Raw genomic sequence first — 26,291 nt, 5'->3', positions numbered from 1 at the left:
AATTAAATTATTTTTTAAGAAACAAAAGACTTGGGCAAAGCTTCCACCTAACTCCCTCAAAGAATTCAGAGGACCTGCTACAGGAAGAGAGTTATCACCATAGGTAACCATAGTTTAATATGAACTAAGTGGATAGACAGGAAAGAACCTAGCAAGGCCAACTTGATCAAAGTCCTCTTTGTGTCCCATTGTTAAAGATGGCCCAGTAAACATTTGTTCACTAAACATTTGCTTTTTCATCTACATGCAAATTTGCAAATTGCCTTCCTCCCCTTTAAAGTCTCAAATCAATACTTTCCCTTTCTCCTTTGCTTAACATGACATATAGGACTCAACTGCATGATTTATATTCAGGCCCCATGTTCTTATAGACTCCCCCCATACATATATACATATTTAATTTAGTCATTTTCTCCTAAAATGTCTTATGACATTTTAATTATTTGATCAGCCAAAATAACTAAGACGGGAAAGGGAAAATTTTCTCCAACTATATACCCCTATCACTGCACAAAATAAGAAACTGGATTCAACTGAGAACCCAAGGCTCTTCAAGGAACCTTAACTAATAGCCTCAGTCAAAAAGCAAGAGGATAACTGAGCCTTTCCTGGGCTTGCAAATCTACCCAGGAAAGTAAGACTTGACAGTGGTGTTTAACGTGGGTCCTCCCATGCTCATCCAACCCAGAAGAGGGAGCAACAAACAGCAGAACAACAACCACAGGGAAAATTTGGCAGGCTCCAAAACACACAGAGATAGCCAAAATGGTGAAAAAAGAAAAAGTAATCCCAAATGAAAGAATAAGAGAAGTCTACAGAAGACGAGATAAATGAAATTCAGTTAAGCAAATTATCAGAGGTAAAATTCAGAGCCATGATCTTATGGACGCTCAACAGCATAAGTAAGGACATCAACACCATAAGTAAAGACATAGAAACATTGAAAATCAACTAATTAAAAATGAAAAACCACCAAAAAGAAATGAAGAATGACATAGCAGAAATAAAGAACACATTGGAAGGACTAACCAGCAGAGTAGAGGAAGCTGAGGACCGGATCAGTGAATTAGAAGACAAGGTAGAAAAAAATCAACCAATCAGACACTCAAAAGGAAAAAATTCAAAAACAAAAAGACAACTTAAGAGAAATGCGGGACAACTGGAAACACAATAATATTCACATCATAGGAGTCCCTGAAGAAGAAGAAAATGAGCAAGGGTTAGAGACTATATTTGAAGAAATACTGACAGAAAACTTCCCTAATTTGGTGAAGGAAGAAGGCATTCAAGTTCAAGAAGCACAGAGAGCCCCAAGTAAGAAAAACCCAAACAGGCCCACATCAAGACACATAGAAATTAAAATGCCAAAAATTAAACACAAAGAGAGAATCCAAAAGGCAGCAAGAGATAAGCAATAGGTTACCTACAAAGGTACCCCCTTTGTAGGCTCTCAGCTGCCTTCTCAACAGAAACACTACAGGCCAGAAGGGAATGGCATGAAGTTATCAAGGTCATATAAAACAAGGATCTGAATCCAAGACTGCTCTATCCAACAAGGCTATCATTCAACATAGAAGATGAACTAAAGAGCTTCCAGACAAAAAAAAAAAAGGCTAAGGTAATACATTGGCACCAAACCAGCACTGCAAGAAATGTTAAAAGGACTGCTGTAATTAGCAGAATAAATAGGAAGAAAAATATAACCACACTAAACAAAAATGGCAATAAATAAGTACATATCAATAATCACCTTAAATGTAAATGGATAAAAAGACACAAGAGTAGCTGATTGGATAAGAAAGCATGACTCATCTATATGTTGTTTACAAGAGACCTATCGCACAACAAAAGACTCACATAGATAGAAACTGAAGGGATGGAAGAAAATCTGCCAAGCAAACAAAAAAGGAAAAACAGGTTGGGTAGCAATACTCATATCTGATAAAATAGATTTCAAAATGAAGGCCATGACTAGAGACAAAGAAGATTACTACATAATATTTATTGAAAGGATCTATCCAACAGGAAGATATAGCCGTGATAAACATATATGCACCCATTACAGGAGCACCAAAACATATTAAAAATGTTCTGGCCCTGGCCGGTTTGGCTCAGCGGTTAGAGCGTCGGCCTGCAGTCCTGAGAGACTCGGGTTCAGTTCCCGCTAAGGGCGCGTACCTCGGTTGCAGTTTGTCCCCGGCCCTGGTCGGTCGTGCGGGTGGCAGCCACTCGATGTGTTCCTTTCACATCGATGGTTCTCTCTCTCTCTGTTCCCCTCTCTCCCTCCCACTCTACCTGAACAAAAAAATGGGAAAATGTCCTCGGGTGAGGATTAAAAAAAAAAAAAAAATGTTCTGGAAGACTTCAAAGGAGAAATCAACAGCAATACAACCATAGCAGGGGACTTCAACATCCCACTGACATCACTGGATACATCATCTAGACAAAAAAAATTAACAAGGAAACACAGACTCTTAATGAGACACTAGACCAAATGGATTTAATAGATATCTACAGAAAATTACACCCCAAAACTACAGAATTTACATTCTTCTCAAGTGTACAAAACATTCTCAAAGATAGACCACATGTTAGGACACAAACTAGGTCTCTACAAGTTCAAAAAGATTGAAATCATGTCAAGCATCTTCTCAGCTCACAATGGCATGAAACTAGAAATCAATTGCAACAAGAACATGCACAGACATATGAACACATGGAGGCTAAATAGCATGTCACTGAACAATGAATGGGTTACCAAGGAGATCAAGGAAGAGATTAAAAACTTCCTGGAAACCAATGAAAATGAATACACAAGAACACAAAATCTATGGGATGTAGCAAAAGCAGTTTTGAGAGGGAAGTTCATAGCACTATAGGCCTACCTTAAGAAACAGAAAAAATTTCTAATAGACTATCTAACCTCACAACTTAAAGAACTAGAAAGCAAACAAAAATAAAACTCCAGAGCAAGTACAAGAAAAGAAATAGTAAAGATCAGAGCAGAAATAAATGATATACAGACCAAAAAAAAAAAAAAAAAAAACCAATTCAAAGGATCAATGAAACAAAGAGATATTTTTTAGAAAAGATAAACAAGATTGATGAACCCTTAGCTAGACTCACCAAGAAACAAAGAGAGAGAACCCAAATAAACAAAATCAAAAATGAAAGAGCAGAAGTAACAACTGACAGCACAAAAATACAAGGGATCTTTAACAAATACTATGAACAGTTATATGGCAACAAATTCGACAATCTATGCGAAATGGACAAATTTCTAGAAACACATAGTCTCCCAAAACTGAACCAGGAAGAGATAGAAAACTTGAACAGACCAATAACAAAAGAAACTGAAGATGTAATCAAGACTCTCCCAGCAAATAAAAGGACGGCTTCATGGGGAAGTTTTACCAAATATTCAAAGAAGAACTAATACCCATTCTCCTCAAACTATTTCAAAAACTCAAGGAGGAGGAAGACTTTCAAACTTGTTTTATGAGACCAGCATAATTCTAATTACAAAACCAGATAAAGACACTACAAAGAAAGAAAACTACAGGCCAATATCCCTGGTGAATATAGATGACAAAATCCTGAACAAAATACTAGCAAATCAGATCCAGCAATATATTAAATAATTATTCACCATGACCCAGTAGTATTCGTCCCAGGGATTCAAGGCTGGTACAATATTCTCAAATCAATAAAAGTGATACACCACATAAACAAAACGAAAGATAAAAATCATATGATTATATCAATAGATGCTGAAAAAGAATTCAACAAAATCCAGCACCCATTTCTGATAAAAACACTCAGCAATCTAGGAATAGAGGGATCATATCTCAACATAATAAAAGCCATATATGAAAGGTCTACAGTCAACATCATACTCAATGGGCAAAAACTAAAAGCATTTCCCTTAGGAACGGGAACAAGACGGGGATGCCCACTTTCGCCACTCTTATTTAACATAGTACTGGAAGTCTTAGCCACAGCAATCAGACATAAAAAAACAAACAAACAAACAAAAAAACATAAGGGATCTAAATTGGAAAGTAGGAAGTAAAACAGTCATTATTCGCAGGTGACATGATATTATACATAAAAAACCCTAAAGACTCCATAAAAAATCTACTAGACTTAAGAAATGAATTTGGGAAAGTAGCAGGATACAATGTCAAGAAATCGACGGCATTCTTTTTTTTTTTTTTTTTTATCCTTACCCGAGGACATTTTTCCATGTTTTGTACAGATAGAGTGGGAGGGAGAGAGAGGAAGAAAGACAGAGGGAAACATCGATGTGAAAGGGACACATCGAGTGGCTGCCACCCGCACGACCAACCAGGGTCGGGGACAAACTGCAACCGAGGTACATGCCCTTAGCGGGAACCGAACCCGGCTCTCTCCGGACCGCAGGTGGACACTTTAACCGCTGAGCCAAACTGGCCAGGGCTCGACGGCATTCTTATACACCAATAATGAACTCACAGAAAGAGTAACTAAAATAAAAAAATCCCATTTACCATCGTGGCAAAAAATTAATATACTTAGGAATAAACTTAACCAAAGAAGTAAAGGACCTATTTTCAGAAAACTACAGGTCATTGAAAAAAAAAAAATTGAGGAAGATATAAAAAAAGTGGAAGCAAATACCTTGTTCATGGATTGGAAGAATTAACATCCTCAAAATGTCCATATTACCCAAAGCAATCTATAGATTCAATGCAATTCCGATCAAAAGACCAATGACATATTTCACAGAACTAGAACAAATACTTCAAAAGTTCATATGGAACCAAAAAAGACCACAAATAGCCACAGCAATCTTGAAAAAGAAGGACAAAGTAGCCACCTGGTACTGGCATAAGAACAGGCAGATATATCAGTGGAACAGAATGAAGAACCAGGAAACTGACCCAAGACATTATTCTCAATTAATATTTCACAAAGGAGACAAGAGCATACAATGGAGTAAAGACATCCTCTTTAATACATGGTGTTGGGAAAATTAAAGAGCTACATGCAAAAAATGAAACTAAATCATCAACTTATACCATACGCAATAATAAACTCAAAATGGTTAAAAGACTTAAATGTGACTAGTCATTCCATAAACATCCTAGGAGAAAATGTAGCAACAGTATTTCGGACATGATACACAGCAAAATTTTCCACTGATACTCACCTAAGGCTACAGAAAAAAAGGAAAAAGGGAACATATGGGACTGTATCAAACTAAAAAGCTTTTGCACAGGAAAAGAAACAAGCATCACAATGGAAATGGAAGCCAGAAATGTATGGGACAGCATCAATGCCAATGATACATCAGATAAGGGGTTAATTTCCAATATATATAGAGTGTTTATACAACTCCACAAAAGGAAGACAAACAACCCAAATAAAAAATGGGCAGAGTAGCTAAATAGACACCTCTCCAAACAGGACATACAAATGGCCAAAAGACATATGAAGAAATGCTCAACATCATTAATCAGAGAGATGCAAATTAAAACAACAATGAGGTATCACCTTACACCTGTCAGAATGGCCGCCATCAACAAATCATCAAACAACAAGTGTTGACGAGGGTGTGGAGAAAAGGGGACTCTAGTACACTGCTGGTAGGAATGCAGACTGGTACAGCCACTATGGAAAACAATATGGTGTTACCTCAAAAAATTAAAAATTGAATTGCCATTTGACCCAGTAATGCCACTTTTAGGAATATACCCTAAGAAGCCCGAAACACCAATCAGAAAGCATATATGTACCCCCATGTTCACAGCAGCAATATTTACAATAGCTAAGATCTGGAATCAGCCTAAGTGTCTATCAGTAGACGAATGGATAAAAAAGCTGTGGTACATATACACAATGGAGTACTATGCAACTGTAAGAAACAAAGATCTCTTATCCTTTGAGACTACATGGAGGGACCTGGAAAGTGTCATCCTAAGCGAAACAAGGCAAACAGAGAAAGACAAGTATCATATGATCTCACTTATTTGTGGAATATAATGAACATAACAGTCTGAGGAAGGGGGTAGTCCCAGAGATGCGGAAGTGGGATACAGCTTGACAATCCCCTAAATAGGGGGGTGGTGGGGAAGAGATAAACCACAGAACTTATATGCATGTATGCATGAACAGTGGACATGGACAACAAACTGGGGAAAGGGCAGGGAGGGAGGGGGAGGGGGGAATCAGTGGGGGAAAAAGGAGAAACATCTGTAAAAAAATTAATTAAAAAAAGAAAAGCTGTGGGACATATACACAATGGAGTACTATGCAGCTGTAAGAAAGAAAGATCTCTTATCCTTTGAGACGCCATGGAGAATCCTGGAGTGTGTTATCCTAAGCAAAAGAAGCCAAGCAGAGAAAGATAAGTATCACATGATCTCATTTATTTGTGGAATATAATGAACACAACAGTCTGAGGTACAGGGTAGACCCAGAGACGTGGAAGTAGGATACTGACTGACAACCCTCAGAAGAGGGGAGGGGGTCAAGGGAAGAGATAAACCACAGAACTTATATGCATGTACGTATAACTGATGGACATGGACAACAAAGCTGCGGAAGGAGTGGGGCGGATGGGGAGGGTTTCAATTGGGATTCAAAAGGAAAAACATCTGTAACAAAAAGAAATTAATAAAAACAAAGATATTGGAGCCTGATAATAGATATAATAAAAAGCAAGACATTGACAAACTGGTATCTGTGAAACCCTTCCAATTCATTTAGAACATATAACGTTAACAGAATAACTGCATCATTCTGCATGATTTTTTTTTTTTCACTCTTTCAGGTGTCCTTAAGCCACCTTAGCCCCTGGCACCTTTCCAGGTATGTTTCTCCACAGTTTCTGCCCAGCCACCATTTCACTTACTTACTTTTTTTCTTTCTTTATCCTCACCGTAGGACTTCTTTCCCATTTTTGTTCAGATAAAGAGAGAGAGAGAGAGAGAGAGAGAGAGAGAGAGAGAGAGAGAGAGAGAAACATTGAAATGAAAGGGACACATTGAGTGGCTGCCTTCTGCACGACCCCAACCAGGATCGGGGACAAATCGCAACTGAGGTACGTGCCCTTGGACAGAATCAAACCTGCGACTCATTGGTCCACGTGCCGACACTCCAACCACTGAGCCATACCGGCCAGGGCATGATTTATTTTTATCTTGTTGAAAGTATTATAGATGTCCTCCCTTTTTTCCCCAATTGATCCACTCCTCCCTGCTCTTACCTCCCTCTTGTTTTCCCCAAACTACTGTCTGTATCCATTGGTTATTCATACATGCATGTAAGTTCTTTAGTTTATCTCTTCCCAACCCTCCTACCCCCCTTCCTTCTGAGGTTGTGAGTCTGTTCTCTACTTTCACATCTCTGGATCTATTTTGATCAACAGATTATTTTGTTCATGATATTCCATAACTAAGTGAGATCATGTGGTACTTGTCTTTCTCTGACTGGCTTATTTCACTCAGCATAATACTCTCCAGGTCCTTCCATGTTGTCTCAAAGGGTAAAAGATCTTTCTTTCTTAAAGCTGCAGAGTGTTCCATTGTGTAAATGTACCACAGTTTTTTTTTATCCACTCCTCTACTGGACACTTGGGTTGTTTCCAGATCTTAGCTAGTATAAATAGCACTGCTGTGAATTTAGCAGTGCATATATTCTTTCTGATTGGTGTTTCAGGCAGTCCTTCTTCATGATTTCAAACAGTGAATACTGATCCAATGGAAAGAAATGTTTTACTTATATAATTTATTTATAACGGTAAAAAATTAAGAAGTTTCAAAAATATATTTTAGATATTATAAAATATATTACATTTAGGAAGTATTGATTTAAATAGCATAAAACAATGGTTAATAAGTTATTTCAGTCATCTGTGTATATGTTGGTACTATAAATTGTCTAATATGTATTTATTTCTGGTTCGACTTTCAACATCAAGTAATTTAGACATAAACAGAATTACTTATAAATTTGTCCCTACATAATTTAAAAATAAAATTCCTAAAAGATTATCATCTATATTTAATTTTTTTCAATCTGTGACTTAATTTATAAACCTGTTTAGTATAACAGAGTATGTTCTTAGTAAATATTGATAATTCTTCAGTTTGTTCTTCACTTGCCTTGCAGACCATTATAGGGACACTATAATAACTCTAACAGACAGTAAGCTCACAGGACGATCTGATCATGTATTACTAATTGGGCAGATCATGGTGGGTAGTCATGCTCCAGTCATATAATTTCTTTAGAAAAAGGTTTATCTTTGCCTTAAGCAAGCCCTGTCCATTTTTTTCCCTGAATTTGAGTTAACACACTTTTCTTTTTCTTTTTTTTTTTGTTTCTTTTTAATCCTTACCTGAGGACATTTTTCCATATTTTTGTTCAGATAGAGTGGGAGGGGGAGAGAGAGAGAAACATCGATGTGAAAGGGACACATCGAGTGGTTGCCACCCACACAACCCAATCAGGACCAGGGACAAACTGCAACCGAAGTATGTGCCCTTAGCGGGAACCGAACCCGGGTCTCTCTGGACTGCAGGCCAACGTTCTAACCGCTGAGCCAAACCGGCCAGGGCGAGTTAACAGACTTTTCAAGTGCTTCTTTTTCAGACCCCTCAAACTATAACCACCCTGGAGAGAACATGTGATCTTGTTAACTATCCTGTAATCCAATCTCCACTTTTATTTCTCTCACCATCATGTAAACTTCCTTATGTTCCTTCCTTAACTCCAAAAACATAAAATAAACTGCAAACTGTCATTCTTAAAAGTATTTTTCTCAGACTGTTGGGGTCTTGCCTCCAGATGTATTTTGTTTGGCTTACAAATTATCTACAGGTTTGGACGTTCTTAGGTTGACACCATATTTTCTCCCTTGGTTTCAATTAAGGGTGACTCTGATATCTCTAGCTCAATACCTCTCCCTGAGCTAGAGCCATATACCCAACTGCCTTTAGGACATGTAGCCTGAATGTCTAACAGACACCTCAACTCAACATGCTCTAATTAACTTTTCCTCCTATTTCAGTGTCTTTTATCTTGGTGACTAGTACAATGTCACCCTCTACCAAGTCACTCAAGACTGAAACCTGCATGACATCATTGACTCTTTCTTCTTTTTCAACTCTCTTTTCTTGTGTATGAAACTTTGTTATTACTTTCTGTCCACCTTTTGTACCTGGTGAATTTCTGAAAGTCAATGAACATGCTTTGAACCCCTTGTATCCCCAGTACCTCGTACAAGTGAAAAAGCACTTACTAGGTTCTTCATGAATATTTTCTGAGTGAATAAAGGAATAAACAATCTGGCCAGTCTATTCAATTAAAAATTTGCACATCTCTCACCCAAGCTCTCCTTGGCTTGACACAATCATTTTCAAGGATAAGCTGACGCTTCTATCTGGTTCCTTAAAAACAATTAAATGATATCACATGGGCTTCTAAATAGTAACCATCTATACCTGAGATAAACAACATGTGAATGAATGAATATCCAACATGGTAGCCATTAACCACATGTAGCTAAATTATTTTATTTATCCTCACCCGAGGACATTTTTCGATATTTTGTTCAGATAGAGGGAGAGGGAGAGAGAGAGAGAGAGAAACATCGACGTGAAAGCGACACATCGAGTGGTTGCCACCCACACGACCCCACTAGGGCTGGGGACAAACTGCAACCAAGGTACGTGCCCTTATCGGGAACCGAACCCGGGTCTCTCCGGACCGCAGGCCGATGCTCTAACCGCTGAGCCAAACCGGCCAGGGCCACATGTAGCTAAATTAAAATAAAAATTAAATAAATAAAATTTAACATTTAGTTATTCAGTCACATCAGCCACATTCCAAGTGTTCAGTAGCTACTTGTGGCTACTGGTTACTGTATTAGAGTAGATTAAGAGGATTTATGTCATCATAGAAGGTTCTGTCCACTCACTTGGATATCAAGAATGTGAAATAAAGGAAAGCAACAGTTTCTAAATTCTATAAATTTATTTTTTATGCTTCTCTATAAGTCAATATAGATGGAAAATATTTGACTTAGAATATACAAATAACAGATAAACACATACATTGTTAATAAAAAGCTTAAGGAGTATTTCATACGTAACTACTCTGTAAATGTAAACAATAAATTCAAGCTGAAGATATGAGATGTAACAGAAGACTTGCAGTCACATTCACTGTTGGCCTTTGGTCAGGAACAGATACAAACAGAACTTTGTTTTTCCAGATTGCATTAGTTAATTTTCAAAGAGACAAAATAATCAAAGAACTTTCTGCTAGTTATATTAACATGAAAAGAACACCTTCTATTTTTACAAAGAAAAGTATCTCTGTCTCATTATGTAAAAGCTCAAAATGTTACTCTTCAATTAGGTCCTTAATGTTTTTTATTCTCTATTTTAAATCTTTTCCTAAGATTTGATATTCATTGGTAAAGTACTCAACACTGCTGAATTACTTTACTTGGCTAAAAAAAAAATCTACTTGTAATTGTTATATAAATTAAATTGTATATATGAAAAAGACATCCAATGAATACTCTCCTTTCATACACCAATGCAGTACAAACTAAAATGTTTTTTAAACAGCTGTGACAAAGTCAGAAAACTGATGATGATGGCAAAACATAACCCTAAATGTCCGTCCTCATTTAGCTTACAGCTGAGATGATCTAATCTGAAGTGGTGGAAAAAAGGAAAACCAGATATCCCTTCTTAGCTGCAAAAGTTAAGGAGCTAAATTTTAAGATTACTCTAATCAAAGCTAGTCTGCAAACTCACAGAGGAAACCCACTACCACCCTGTCCAAAACATAAAAGCTTGGGTCAAGCAGCAGGCATCCTTTTCCTCCAGGACCAACTGCATTTTAGCCATCTCTGACAACTAGATTGGTACTATCATTTCCAGAGCCTACCTTCTCCCAAAAGTCACTATACCCTTAAGTGGTTCCCTTGGGATGATGCCTAAAACAGTCACCTATTTTCTCCAGCACCCACCATTGTGTTCAGCATTACAGAGATGCCATGGAAGGTGGACAGAATTTGAGGTCACACAGACTTGGGTTCAAACTTCACCTCTGACACTTCCTAACTATGATACACAAAACAAGTCTGTTGGCTTCCCTGAGCCCAAGTTTCCTAGTGTTTAAAGTGAAACTCATAATATATGATTCACAACACAAGAACTTTGCAAAGTTCCTGTAAAGGGAAAATATTTGGAAAGAGTGCTTTGTAATCTGTACAATACAACGTGATCATCTCAAGTGCCCTCATTAACCATTCTCCCTTTGATAGTTCCATTCCTCTAAGTATGTGCTCCACTTAAATATATGATTTGGGATATATAATACTATAATTTGTTTTTAAATGGTTCTTTTGTGATTTTAATTCTCTCTCCTGTAAAATGTGTTCCTCAAAGATGAGTTCTGCATGCACTAACATTTCTCTGTTCCTTCAGAGCCAAGCAGCAGACCCTCTACTATAGAGATAAGCACACTGGGGATCAAGAGTTGCTATCTGTAGATATTACCTAGACCAATATTGTCATTTCAGCAGGGTTGGGGGTGGGAAGAGGAGTGTTGTATGGCTATAGGGCTCACACTAATAAATAACCCCTGAATGAATCTACAAACTGATTCCTCCTGTTAAAATAAAACTACAGACCTCAGATGGCATCACTCATGCTAAAAGCCCACGACACAACACCTAGATTTAATATCTGATCTAATTGGCCCAGGCCAGTTTGGCTCAGCGGTTAGAGTGTCGGCCTGCGGTCCAGAGAGACCCGGGTTCAGTTCCTGCTAAGGGCATGTACCTCGGTTGCAGTTTGTCCCTGGCCCTGGTTGGGTTGTGCAGGTGACAGCTACTTGATGTGTCCCTTTCACGTCGATGTTTCTCTCTCTCTCTCTCTCTTCCTCTCTCTCCCTCCCACTCTATCTGAACAAGAAATGGAAAAATGTCCTCGGATGAGGATAAAAAAAAAGAAATCTGATCTAATTGAAATTTTAACGTCTCCCAGAAACATAATCTTAATCAACCAGTATAGAATTTTCTGTTCAAGCACTAGCATGGTAATCTGCCACATGAGACTTTTTCTCTCCAACCCTCATAGAATTAAGAAGTGATCTGCATTAACACAAACACTTCCCATTTTCTTCCCCCAGATAAAAAGTGTAAAAAGTGCCTGGGTTCAAAAATTTTCCTTTCTTTTCTTTTGTTAATATCTTCTTACTCTGCCCTTCTTTCAATAAAAATCTTTATTTTGTATAACCCTTCTGAATGTCCTTCTAGTTTCTAAATGGGATGTTGCCAGATTCATGACTCGTTTAATTAAACCAATTAGATCTTCAAATTTATTGGGTTGAATTTTGTTTTTTAACATGTTAAAATCAGTTCTGTTCATTCATCATCATACCACAAGTTAACCTATGGACATGTTACACAGAATAAATGCTCTCCATTCTTTAAAGAATGTAAATATGTCCCACTACTAGATCCTTCGTAGCTTCATTTTTTGAGAGCCTTAGCTTTTTAGGATGGCAGGCCAATTCACCAAGTCAATTTATTAATATCAAATTTTCCAAAAAACCAACTTGCCAGAAGACCATTTGACAGAATGACCAATGAAACAAAGAATTGTGGATGAAAAATGGTTCTATGGAAAGTAATCTCACAGGATGATCTGATCATAAATTCCTAACTGGGAAGGAGATGGTAAGTAGTCACATCCCAGGCATATAACTTCTATAGTAAAAGGCTTATCTTTGTTTTAAGCAAGCCTTGTCCATTGTTTCTGTGCATCCAGATTAACATACCTTTGTAATGCCTCTTTTCAGACCCATCAGAAGCAAGACTTCCCGCAAGAGAGCACATAATCTTGTTAACTATTTTGTAATCCAATTCCACCTTTATGTTCCCTTAATTCCAATGCATAAAAGAAACTGCAAACTGCAATTCTGAGAAGCATTTTGTCAGTCTGTTGAGACCTTACTTCTAGGCATATACTGTGTTTGGCTCAAATAAATTTTTATAAAAATTTTCTACAGATTTGGATGTTCTTACATCTACAGGATATATTTGTAAAAATTAGTCAAATATGTTGATTTACTAAAAACTTGTTTCTGATGGTAATGTCAGCAACATGGTGGTGTGAGAGGACCTCCAGTGTTCTTCCCTTGAAGTTACAACAATTTGGAAAATTATCAATTCAACAAATAATTTTCTGCTCAATACACAAAGACATGTGAGAGATACATGCATTGAGACACCTGAAGGTGGACATATGTGAGTGAATAAGGGAAACGGGATTGGAGGAAGAACAGAGACAAAAGCCACGGGCAGTCCAGCACTCACCACAGGACCAGAGAACATAGTAGCAGTGAAGGATTTGGATACAGCCCCCACTAAGCAAATTGGAGTGATAGCAAGAACAATCAGGCCTGTGTGGACAGTAAACATTGAGTCTTGGCTCAGGGTCAGGGTCAGAGAAGCAGTGCAAAGGAGTTGCAGTGCTCCACAGCCCCCCAACACCAGAAAAAGATCTTGCAGATATGAGAATCTGCCCAACCCATCCCCCAGCAGTAAAATCTTCATTCAGCAGATCACAAAAGGCCTGAAAAAAAATTCTAGTCTAAATGGTCTGTACACACTAGAAAGAACAGAGCCATAAACGTGTGAACCCACTAACTCCCCACCCATCATTGCACAGCCTAGTAAAGGCAGGTAGGTCAACTCAGTTGGAAGGCAGTGCTGGGAACTCACAGGCCAGGAGGTCCATGGCCCACACTTTAAATCCATGGAAGTGGTGCTCTGAGACCCAGGCTACTGGTTCATAAAAGGGACACCTTCCTTTTCAAGGAAAATGGGGCATTTTCCAGAGCTGTGGTGACATTGCACCACAGAGATACTTGAAACCCCAATAGTGTAGGCAAGAGAAAATGAAAACTTGTGCTTCACCACCACCTACTGAATACAAAAGAAGGACCTCTACAAATCAATGTTCTCAGCAGTGAAATGCAAATACATTAAAAAAAAAAGGGTTGTATTCCCACAAACGCCTAGGCAGAGAAATAACCAATCAAACACAATAAATAACCAAGATAACAAGGAAATTCAGAAAGAAAATAAAAAATCTATAGGAAATAAAGTTAAAGACATGAAAATTAGGATTTAAATGACAGAATTCAAGATTGCAGTTCTAAAAAAAACCCAAAAAAAACACCTCAACAGGATACAAGAAAACTCGTAAAAGTTGTTCAATGAGCTCAGAAATAAAATCAATCAACAAAAGGAGTACTTTGCCAGCTACTAGCGAGCTTAGGACATAGAGAAGACCAGATGGAGGAAAGAATTAATGCTATAGAAGATAGAAATCTAGAAACGACTCAGGTGGAAAATAGAACCAAGACTAAAAAAGAAAAAAAAAAGAAAAGAGCTCTATGATGACTATCTGAATCAGTTAGAATGTGCAATATAAGGATAATGGGCATACAAGAAAGAAGAATTGAAGAAAAGAATGGACAGTTTATTAAGATAAACCAATGATGAGAACTTCCCCAAGAAGCTAACAGAACACCTAATAATCTCAACCCAAAAAGTCCTTTCGCAAGGCATATTACATCAAAATTATCAACAATTAATGACAAAGAAAGAATTCTTACGGCAGCCTGGGAAAAAAAGATGGTAACCTTAAGATTATTGTCAGATTTTTTCAGCAAAAATCCTACAAGCAAAAAGAGAGTGAAATCAAATATTCAAATTATTGAAAGAAAGAAATCACCAGCCAAGAATAATATGCCCAACAAAGTTATCCTTTAGGTATGAAGAAGAAATGAAGGCTTTTCCAGACCCACAGACAAAACCTGCATTACAAAAAATGTAGAAAGGTATTCTTCTACCTGAAACATAAAGATAAAAAAAAACAAAACTGTAATATTACTGACAGACAGACAGAAACAGGAAATTGCAACCCTTGCTCAGAATAGAGTACTAAACATAATGTTTAAAGGAGGTAAAAAACATTGTTAAAAGACAGACAACAGCTACTGCAATTTGGAAATGAAGACAGCATAAAAAGAGACAATTTGTGACAACAAAACAAACAGAGTGGGGTAAAGGATTGAACTTGCACAGGTAAATAGAGATAAGATGCAATCAAAAGAAAGAGGACAACTGTATATATAAAACTTTCTTTTACATAAACCTAATGGTAAACCACACACACACAAAAAAATCTAGAACTGAGACATGTAACATTAAAAAAAAAAATACTGATGGACATTTGGGCTATTTCCAGATCTTAACAATTGTAAATAGTGCTGCTATGAACATAGGGGTACATATATTCTTTCTGATTGGTGTTTCAGGCTCCTTAAGATAGATTCCTAGAAGTGGGATCACTGGGTCAAATGGCAGATCAATTTTAAATTTTTTGAGGAAATACCATATTGTTTTCCATAGTGGCTGCATCAGTCTGCATTCCCACCAGTAGTGTGCTAGAGTTCCCTTTTCTCCACACCCTCGCCAGCACTTATTGTTTGATGATTTGTTGATGGCAGCCATTCTGGCAGGTGTGAGGTGATACCTCATAGTTGTTTTAATATGCATCTCCCTGATGATTAGTGATGTTGAGCATTTCTCTGTATGTCTCTTGGCCATTTGTGTGTCCTTTTTGGAGAGGTGTCTATTTAGTTCCTCTGCCCATTTTTAAATTGGGTTCTTTGTTATCCTTTTGTTGAGTTGTATGACCACTCTATATATTATGGAAATTAAGTCTTTATCTGATGTATAGTTGGCAATTATGCTCTCCCATATAGTGGGTTCCCTTTCCATTTTGATGGTTGTTTCTTTGCTGTGCAGAAGCTTTTAAGTTTGATGTAGTCCAATGTGTTCATTTTTTCCTTTGTTTCTCTTGCCTTAGGCATTGTATCAGTAAAAATTCTGCTGCATATGATGTCTGAAAATTTGTTGCCTACAGTTTCTTCTAGGATTTTTATGGATTCACGAGTCACATTTAAGTCTTTTATCCATTTTGAATTTATTCTTGTGTACGGTGTAAGTTGGTTATCTAATTTCATTTTTTCGCATGCAGCTGTCCAATTTTCCCAACACCATTTATTGAAGAGGCTGTCTTTACTCCACTGTATGCTTTTGCCACCTTTGTCAAATATTAATTGAGCATAATGTCTTGGGTCAATATTCAGATTTTCTGTTTTGTTCCATTGATCTATATGCCTGTTCTTATGCCAATACCAGGCTGTTTTGATTACAATGGCTTTGTAGTATAGCCTGGTATCCGGTATTGTGATCTCTCTTACTTTGTTCTTCTTTTTCAATATTGCTATGGCTATTCGGGGTCCTTTTTGGTTCCATATGAACTTTTGAAGTATTTGTTCTACTTTTGTGAAATATGCCCAAGAGTCCATCAGTAGATGAGTCAATAAAAAAGTTGTGGTATATATACACAATGGAATACTATTCAGCTGTAAAAAAGAAAGATCTCGTATCCTTTGAGATGACATGCAGGGACCTGGAGAGCATTATGCTAAGTGATATAAGCCAATGAGACTAAGACAAACACCATATGATCTCACTTATTTGTGGAATATAATAAACAAAATAAGCTGATGAATAAAATAGACCCAGAGACATAGAAAGGAGTACGGTTCAGACTGACAGAACTCAGAGAAGGGGGTGGGGAGAATGGATGAGATAAACCAAAGAATGTATATGCATGTAAGCGGAACCAATGGACATAGACAACAATGCTTAGGGAAGTGGGGGGTGGGATTTGGATGGGGGTGTTTATGGGCGGAAAAGGAGAAACATTTGTAACAAAAATAAATAAATTAATAATAAAAATTTAAATAAAAAAAATGAATTGAGCCCTTAGTAACTTATACCGAGGTTAAAAGGCTAACTCTTATCAAGAGGGACTCCCTGTATATCAGCTACTATTATTCATTTAGTGTCATGGTAGTTGGCAATTTATTCAATTAGAAAAAAAAGATAAAAATGAATAAATAAAAGAAAATAAAAAAAACAAAAAAAGAATAAAACAAACAAACAAAACCAGAAGAAAAATTTAGAGTATCACTAAACTAAAATAACAGACAGGAGCACAAGGACAAAAAAAACAATGGAGACACAGAGCTACCCCAAACCAAAAGATAAAATAGCTATAGGAAGTCCTCATATATCATTAATTACCTTCTATGTAAACTGACTAAGCTAACTAATTAAAAGGCACAGAGTAGCAGGATGGATAAAAAGCAACAATTATATGTTGCCTTTAGAAGACACATCTTACTAGCAAGGACAAACGCAGACTCAAAGTGAAAGGGTGGAAAATGATACTCCAAGCAAATGGCATCCAAAGACAAACAGGTGTAGTTGTACTTATATATGACAAAATAGATTCCAAGGTAAAAAATATAACAAGATACAATCCTGGCTTATTGGCTCAGCCTGTTGGAGCATTGTCCGATACAGCAAAAGGTTGCATGTTCAATTCCTGAACAGGGTGCATATCTAGGTTTTAGGTTCAATCCCCAGTTGGGGCAAGTTCAGGAGGCAACCAATCGATGTTCCTCTCTCACATCGATGTTTCTCTCTCCGTCTCCCCCCTTCCTCTCTAAAATCAATAAAAACATATCCTTGGGTGGGGATTAAAAAAATGTAGTAAGATATAAAGACAGACATTTTATGATGATAAAGGAGATAATACATCAAGAAGACAAAATCCTTCATATATATATGTATATATATACACACACCCAACCTGGAAGCAACACAATATATAAAGCAATTACTAACAGAACTAAAGGGAGAAGCTGACAAAAATTCAATTGTAGTAGTGAACCTACACACCCCATTGAAAACAATGAATAAAACATCCAAGCCCTGGCCGGTTTGGCTCAGCGGTTAGAGCGTCGGCCTGCGGTCCTGAGAGACCCGGGTTCGGTTCCCGCTAAGGGCGCGTACCTCGGTTGCAGTTTGTCCCCGGCCCTGGTCGGCTGTGCGGGTGGCAGCCACTCGATGTGTTCCTTTCACATCAATGTTTCTCTCTCTCTCTGTTCCTCTCTCCCTCCCACTCTACCTGAACAAAAAATGGAAAAATGTCCTCGGGTGAGGATAAAAAAAAAAACAAAAAACATCCAAACAGAGAATCAATAAGGAAATATCAGCCTTAAATGACACATTAAACCAAATAGACATAATTAATATTTATAGAACTTTTACCTAGAACACCAAAGTATGCATTCTTATCTAGTTCACATGGGACATTCTTAAGGACACACCATATGGTTGGGGCACAAAACTGGCCTCAAAAAATTTAAGAAGATTGAAATTATACTGAGCATATTCTTTGACCACAGTATTTTGTAATTGGTAATCAACTGCTAAAAGAAAGCATCAAATACCACAAATATGTGGTAATTCAACAACATGCTATTAAACAATGTTTGTGTCAAAGAAATAAAAGAACTGAAAAAATATAGAGAGACAAATGAGAATAAATACATGGCATAACCAAAATTTGGGGGATGCAGCAAAAGCAGTAATAAGAAGAAAGCTCATAGCATTACAGGCCAACCTCAACAAAATTGCAAATAAACAACTTAACATTTCAACTTAAAAAACTAGAAAAAGAACAAAAGAAGGCCACAGTCAGTAGAAGGAAGGACATAATAAAAATTAGAGCAGAATCAAATGAAATAGAAAACAAACAAACAAACAACAACAACAACAAAAAAACAATAAAAATTAATGCAATTAAGAGCTGGATTTTTGAAAAGATTAATAAAATTAACAATCCTCTTGCTAGACTCATTAAGGAAAACAGAGAAAAGACTCAAACAAAATCAGAAATGAAAGCAAAGTTATGGCAGACATCACAGAAATATAAGACTATACAAGAATACTATGAAAGGCATATACCACCAAATTAATAACCAGAAGAACTGGACCAATTCCTAGACCTATATAACCTTCTTAGACTGAATTCTGACTAATTGGAAAATCTAAATAGACTGCCCTGGCTGGTTTGGCTCAGCAGTTAGAGCATTGGCCTGCAGTCTGGAGAGACCAGGGTTTGGTTCCCACTAAGGCCGTGTACATCGGTTGGGCCATGCGGGTGGTAGCCACTCAATGTGTCCCTTTCACGTCGATGTTTCTCTCTCTCTCCCTCCCTCCCACTCTATCTGCACAAAAAATGAAAAAAATGCCCTCGGGAGAGGATTAAAAAAATGATAATAAATAAATAAATAAATAAATAAATAAATAAATAAATAAATAAATAAATAAATGAAAGAAAATCTAAAGAGACTGATAAACAGTAAGGAAATTGTAACAGTGATTAAAATCCTCACAAAAAGTAAAAGTCTGAAGAAGGTTTCACTAGTGAATTGTACCAAACAATCAAAGATGTAATTCCTATCCTTTGGGAGCTATCCCAAAACAAACTGAAGAGGCAATGCTTACTAACTCATTTTATGAGACCAGTATCACCCTGATAACAAAACCTGGCAAGGACAATTCAAAAAAAGAAAATTACAGACCAATATTTCTGATGACTATAGATACAAAAATCCTAAACAAAATACTAGCAAACACAATACAACAATACATTAAATAAATAGTACATCATGATCAAGTGGGATTCATTCCAGAGACTCAAGGGTAGTTTAACATACAAAAACTGATCAATTTGATATATCGCATTAACAAAATAAAGGATAAAAGAATCAAATGATCATATCAATAGATGCAGAAAAAGCATTTGACAAGACACAACATCCGTTTATGATTAAATCAATAAAATGGGTATATAAAGAAAGTACCTCAACATAATAAAAGCTGTATTTGACAAATCCTCAGCTAATATCATACTCAATTGTGAAAAAGTACAAGCTTTTCCTCTAAGATCAGGAACAAGACAAGGATGCCCACTCTCACCACTATTCAACATAGTACTGAAAGTCATAGCCAGAGAAATCAGGAAAGAAAAGATACAAGGCATCCAAATCAGGAATAAAGATGTAAAATTGTCACTTTTTTCAGATGGCCTGATTCTTTATATAGAAATCCTAAAAATCTCACCAAAAAAAAAAAAAAAAAAACCCAATTAGAAAAAATAAACAAATACAGAAAAGTTGCAAGATAAAAAAAATCAATTTACAAAAATCCACTGTGTTCTTATATACTAACAATGTAATATCAGAAAAAGAAATAAAATGACTCCATTTGCAATTGCAACAAAAAGAATAAAACACCTATGAATAAACTTAGCAAAGGATATGAAGGACTATTACACTGAAAACTACAAGACATTGAAAAAAAAAATGGAGAAGACACAAAGAAATGTAAAGATATTCTGTGTTCACAGACTGGAGGACTCAACAAAGATAAAATGGCCATATTACCTAAAGCAATATACATATTTAATGCAATCCCCATCAAAATTCAATGGCATTTTTCAAAGAAATCATACAAAAAATTATCAAATTTGTATGAAACCATAACCGAGATCCTGAATAGCCAAACCCATCCTGAGGGGGAAGAAAAAAAAAAAGAATCAATCCAGAGGTATCACACTCCCTAACTTCAAATTATACTTCAAAGCTACAATAATAAAAACAGTATCATATTAGCAGAAAAACAGACACAGAGACCAATGAAACATAACTGAAACCCCAGAAATAAACCCATATGTTTATGGGAAACTAATTTTTGGCAAAGGAGCCAAAAACATGTAATAGAGTAAAGAAAGCCTCTTCAATAAATGGTGTTGGAAAAATCTGAAAGCCACATGGTAAAAGAATGAAACTAGACTGCTATCCAATACCATACACAAAAATTAACTCAAAATGGATCAAAGACTGAAATATAAGACCTTAAACAATAAAATACATAGAAGAAAGCATAGGTACTAAACTTATGGACCTTGTTCTCGGAGAGGATTTTATGAATTTGATCCCAAAAGCAAAGAAAGTAAAAGCAAAATCAAATGAATGGGAGTATATCAAACTAAAAAGCTTCTGCACAGCAAAATAAACCATAAACAAAACAAAAAGGCAACAAACTGAATAGGAAAATATACTTGCAAACAATACCTCCAATAAGGAGTTAACACCTAAATTATATAAAGAAGTCATACAACTCAAGTACAAAAAATCCTATTTTAAAAATGGGCGAAGAACCCAAACAGACATTTTTCCCAAGAAGACATACAAATTGCTACCAGGTATATGAAAAGACTCTCAACTTCACTGGTTATATGGGAAATGCAAATAAAAATCACAATGAGATACCACCTCATACCTGTTAGAATGACTAGTATCAACGATATAAGAAGTAACAACTGCCCTGGCCGGTTTGGCTCAGCGGTTAGAGCGTCGGCCTGCGGTCCGGAGAGACCCGGGTTCAGTTCCCGCCAAGGGCATGTACTTCAGTTGCAGTTTGTCCCCGGCCCTGGTTGGTTGTGCGGGTGGCAGCCACTCGATGTGTCCCTTCACGTCGATGTTTCTGTCTCTCTCTCCCTTCCTCTCTCTCCCTCCCACTCTATCTGTACAAAAAAAAAAAATGAAAAAATATCCTCGGGTGAGGATAAAAAAAAAAATAAAAAAAAAGAAGTAACAACTGTTGCAGGGGACGTGGAGAAAAAGTAACCCCCAGCACTGCTGGTGGGAATATAAATTGATACATTCACTTTAGAAATAGTATGGAGGTTCCTTAAAAAATTAAGAATATGACCCAGCAATTCCTTTTCTGGGTATCTACCCCAAAATTTTGAAAACATTTATCTGTAATGAGATCCTTATGTTCATTGCAGCATTGTACATGGTAGTCAAGACATGGAAACAACCTTTTGATGAATGATTGCATAAAAAAGACATGGTATATATGTACAATGGAATGCTACTCAGTCATAACAAGGATGAAATACTGGCATTTGCAAGTTCATGGATGGATCTTGACAGTATCATGCTAAGTGAAATAAGTCAGATAGAAAAGGACAAGAACCACATGATTTCACTCATATGTGGAACATAAAACAGAAAAGAACAAACAAATTCATAGACACAGAAAGGTGGTTACCAAAATGGGAGAGGAGTGGCAGAAGGATGACAATGGTAAAGGGGGTCAAATTTATGGTAACAAAAGGGACATTAAGACTTTGGGTAGCAAGCACACAACACACAGATTATGTATAATGCAGTTGTATTGCAATTCATATGTCTTCTTGGGAAGTGTCTTTTCGGGTCCTCTGTCCATTTTTAATAGGTTTATTTGTGTTTTGTTGTTAGGTTTTATGAGTTCTTTATATATTTTGGGTGCTAAAATTGTACACTTGAAACTTATTTAATGTTATTTATCAATGTCATCCTAATAAACTTAATTTTAAAATAAATGGTATAAAAAAACCCTCTTTAATTCATTCAAAAATTGGCAGAGCTTAAGACTGTAATAGAGACCTGGCCAGTTTTGCTCAGTGGTTAGAGCATCAGCCCGTAGACCAGAGAAACCTGGGTTCCGTTCCCGCTAAAGGCACCTACCTCGGTTGCAGTTTGTCCCCAGCCCCAGTTGAAGTCGTGTGGGTGGCAGCCACTTGATGTGTCTCTCTCACATGGATGTTTTTCTCTCTCTCCTCCTCCCTCCCTCTCTATCTGAAGATAAATGCAAAAATGTCCTCGGTGAGGATTAAAAAAAAAAAAAAAGACTGTAATAGAAAGTAAAGATTTCAGGGTTCGGGGACCTTCAGGCACCAAATTGACTCCTGTTCTCTCTTATGGACACCAGGGTCTCTCTCAACCCAACATCAGGCTGTGTTAGAAGCTGGCTTTCCTCTTTTTCTTTTCTCCAGTACAAAATTTCCTCTTATACCTGGCTTCATCCAGCTGCAGCAGTAGGGACCTGGGAGTTCCCTACATGGAGTCTTTCTTAAATGCTAATAGGCAAATTGGCCAAGAAAGTATTCTAGGCATCTTCATAACTGTTAAAATCTTTCAATCTACTATAAATCACTAAATTTTATCAGTTAAAAGATACAAGTTTGGGGAAAACTGGTAAACTTGGTAAGTGAGTCTGTGGTGATAAAATCTAAAAAAAAAAAGCTAGATCATTGGAAAAAATGAATTATTAAAAGAATTAATATTACACTTTAATAAACTTAAAAAGTTATATGAAATCCTCAAATATTCTTGCTATTCAAAAGAATGTTAAACCATTCTGTGTCTTTTAACTTTTAACAAATTAAACATTCCTTAAAATGCTGATAGCAAGGATATATTCATTGGCTATATTCAAGAATTAGTCGTGCATATAATTAAAAATAATATATTCATATGAAAAGATACAAATTATTTGAATATATAAGGGGTCCAAACTACAGCCTGTGAGCCAAAATTGACAGCACCTGTTTTTGATAGGAGGTTAAGAATGATTTTTAATTTTTTTAAATGTTGTCAAACAATATGTTATAGAGACCTTATGTAGCATATGATGCCTAAAATGTTTATTACCTGGTCCCTTTCAGAAAAATTATTATATATATTCAAGAAAAGTATTTCTTAAAACATGATTTTTGATGAATTAATACATTTGGGTAAATTTTGTAAATTCGTCATTTCAATGGATTGATTTTGGATGAATTGATTTTTTACTATTTAGCCACTGGACAAAACTGATTATTTGGTGGAAAGCTTTCCAATAATTTGTTGTTGGTGAATTCACCTGAAGTCAATCATGGTTTCTCTCAAATGAAAGACTATGAATAAAGAGACATATCAAAATTTGAAAAAAATGCAAGCAGATGAAAGATTTGTTTTCCTCAGTGACTACGGAAGTCAATGGAAAACTCAGAATCCCATCAGAGAAGCCCAGACTATTTTCACTTGGGAAAGATTTTGACGGACCTAAAATTGTTCATGATCATATTTTCCTATTAACAAAAAGACCGCAACCCCCACCTTTAAAAATATTTTACATATGAATACGAAAACACTTTTTGAGTGACTATTTTTCCAGAAATATTTCTTTGTTTTAAAGGATCACTTTTAGTCTCAAAAAGTTTTTTCTTTTCTTTTCTTTTCTTTTCTTTCTTTTCTTTTCTTTTCTTTTCTTTTCTTTTCTTTTTTTTGATGGGAGAGGAACAGTATGAAATACCTTTTCTGACCCATTACTCAGGAGCCAAAAATATACAGGGGAATGTTTGGGGTGTGTGCGCGTGCGCGTGTGTGTGTGTGTGCATGTGCACACAAGGGTCATGACGTGGGAAGAAAGTGAAATAAGATGATTCTGGAAATACTTGGCTCTTCTGTGCACATATTCCCTATTCAGAGCACTGCACTACTCACTGCTCCCTGGCCTTCTTCTTGTGCAACACATGGACATAGATTCTTTCTTAAAAAATTTTAAATTACAGTTGACATTCAATATTATATTACTTTTAGATATACAGCATAGTGGTTAGACCATTATATAACTTATGAAGTGATACCCTAGATAAATAAATCTAGTACAAATCTGGCATCATACATAGGTATTACAATATTATTGGCTATATTTCTTATGCTATACTTTACATCCAGTAACTATTTATTTTAAAGGTGAAGAGACATAGATTCTTGTGGAATTTAAAACCATATTCTTTGTGTGGGCTGATACACAGTTGATATGTAACTGACATAGCTGAAGCTTATATATCTAAGCTGATCTATAACTAAACCTATATCATACAGAATAGTTCAGATGCGTTTAGAATTATAATATGACATTTAAAAGAAAGCATTCATCTTCAACTATTTAAAATAGGGAGTCCATTTAAAAATTACCTGGTTGGTAATTACTTTTATCCCGTAGTTAAGAAAACCCAATCACCGTCTTGTATTTTCATCGACTTGCATCCAATCACTACTAATACACAATTAAAAAGGAACAAAATGCAAATGCTCCAATCCTCAGAGTTTGGTGTTTTACAAAGGATGGAGTCCAAATGGGAAAATTTTCCACCAAAGCCTTACTTTGTCCATTTCATAAGAAACATCCTTCTCTCTAAAGGGTCTGCTTAAACTACTACTCTCATGTGCTTTTTTGGTCATGCCAGTTTTCCACAAACACATCAAAAGAGGAAAAACATTTAACAGCACTTACTGGTATTTCCTCACCAGAATGGAAAACATGAATGCCTAATATCCATAACACTTAGAAAGTACATATAAATCATCAACATGGTAAAAATCTTAGTCTGATGTCCCCTGTATCTTGAAGGGTAAGTAACCATGATAAGCAGTGCCCTCATGTCAAACAATAAAAACAAAGAAGACAAATACCAAGTAAACAAAAACCCTATTGCTATGAAAATATGGTAGGCCATAAATAACCAAAAATATATTTCAAGGTTTTATCATCTCGAAAAGGATATTGCTGTTATTGGTCTCTTCTGAAGAGTGCAGAAATATTAAGCAAACAAAAAGTTACCTTTAGATTCTGATTAGTGTTCTGTGGTCTGCCCTTTTTCAAAAGCAGAGAAGGCAAGATATAGTGTTGGTTGGTGAATCACTGGAACATGCCTGGATCTCAGCCTGGATGCAAGCCGCTAACAATAAAGACATTCATTGGCAGAACGAATGTCAAAGCTACAGCTCCCCATCATATATTTGTGAAAAATTCATTCCAAGAGAAATTCATAAATCAGACAAGAAACTGTACTAAGACCACAACTGTGTGGTAAGATATAAAGAGAGTTTGCTCTATTCCCATTAACTAAAAAGCCTTTTAAGCCAAGCTTTCCAGCAGAGGATAGGGCATTCTATGGGGCTGCATCTCCTGCTCAAAGAGAATAGTCTTTGAAGGACTAGAACTGCCACTTCAGATGTGTTTTTGTAATTTATCTGATACCATATTTACTTACATACATCACTGTTTTTAAATTTAGCTCTATTAACATATATTTCTTCTAGTGTGAAATGGTCTAAAAACATTTTTATGAACCAAAATTCGTCAATGTTCAGTCAAATTGATTCTCTTTATGTGGCACTTCAAAGGAAGGAAACACATATAACATTTTCACATTGCAAAACAGAGTAGGCCAAACTTGTTTTTAACACAGCCAGTGGTTCAGAGGGCCTGGCCTGGGAACATATATATTCATGGTAAGGTTTTGCCAATCAGCTCATGTTTTATTTGGCATCTCAATCTTCCTACCTTATAATTCACTCTCTCAATCACCTCTTGAAGATGACATTCCATGTGTTTTTTC

The 26,291-nt window shown here is 36.4% G+C and overlaps 1 protein-coding gene across 1 annotated transcript in view; it reads right to left on the bottom strand.

Annotated features, from left to right (window-relative positions):
* PASD1 (PAS domain containing repressor 1) overlaps window positions 1-26,291 on the bottom strand; it is a 129,066-nt gene that overhangs the window by 7,224 nt on the left and 95,551 nt on the right. The gene's annotated exons all lie outside the window — the stretch shown is intronic.

Source organism: Molossus molossus, unplaced genomic scaffold (assembly GCF_014108415.1).
Source record: "Molossus molossus isolate mMolMol1 unplaced genomic scaffold, mMolMol1.p scaffold_m16_p_2, whole genome shotgun sequence".
NCBI lineage: Eukaryota > Metazoa > Chordata > Mammalia > Chiroptera > Molossidae > Molossus > Molossus molossus.
Note: the sequence above shows the minus strand (reverse complement) of the source record. Positions and strands in the feature narration are given on the sequence as shown.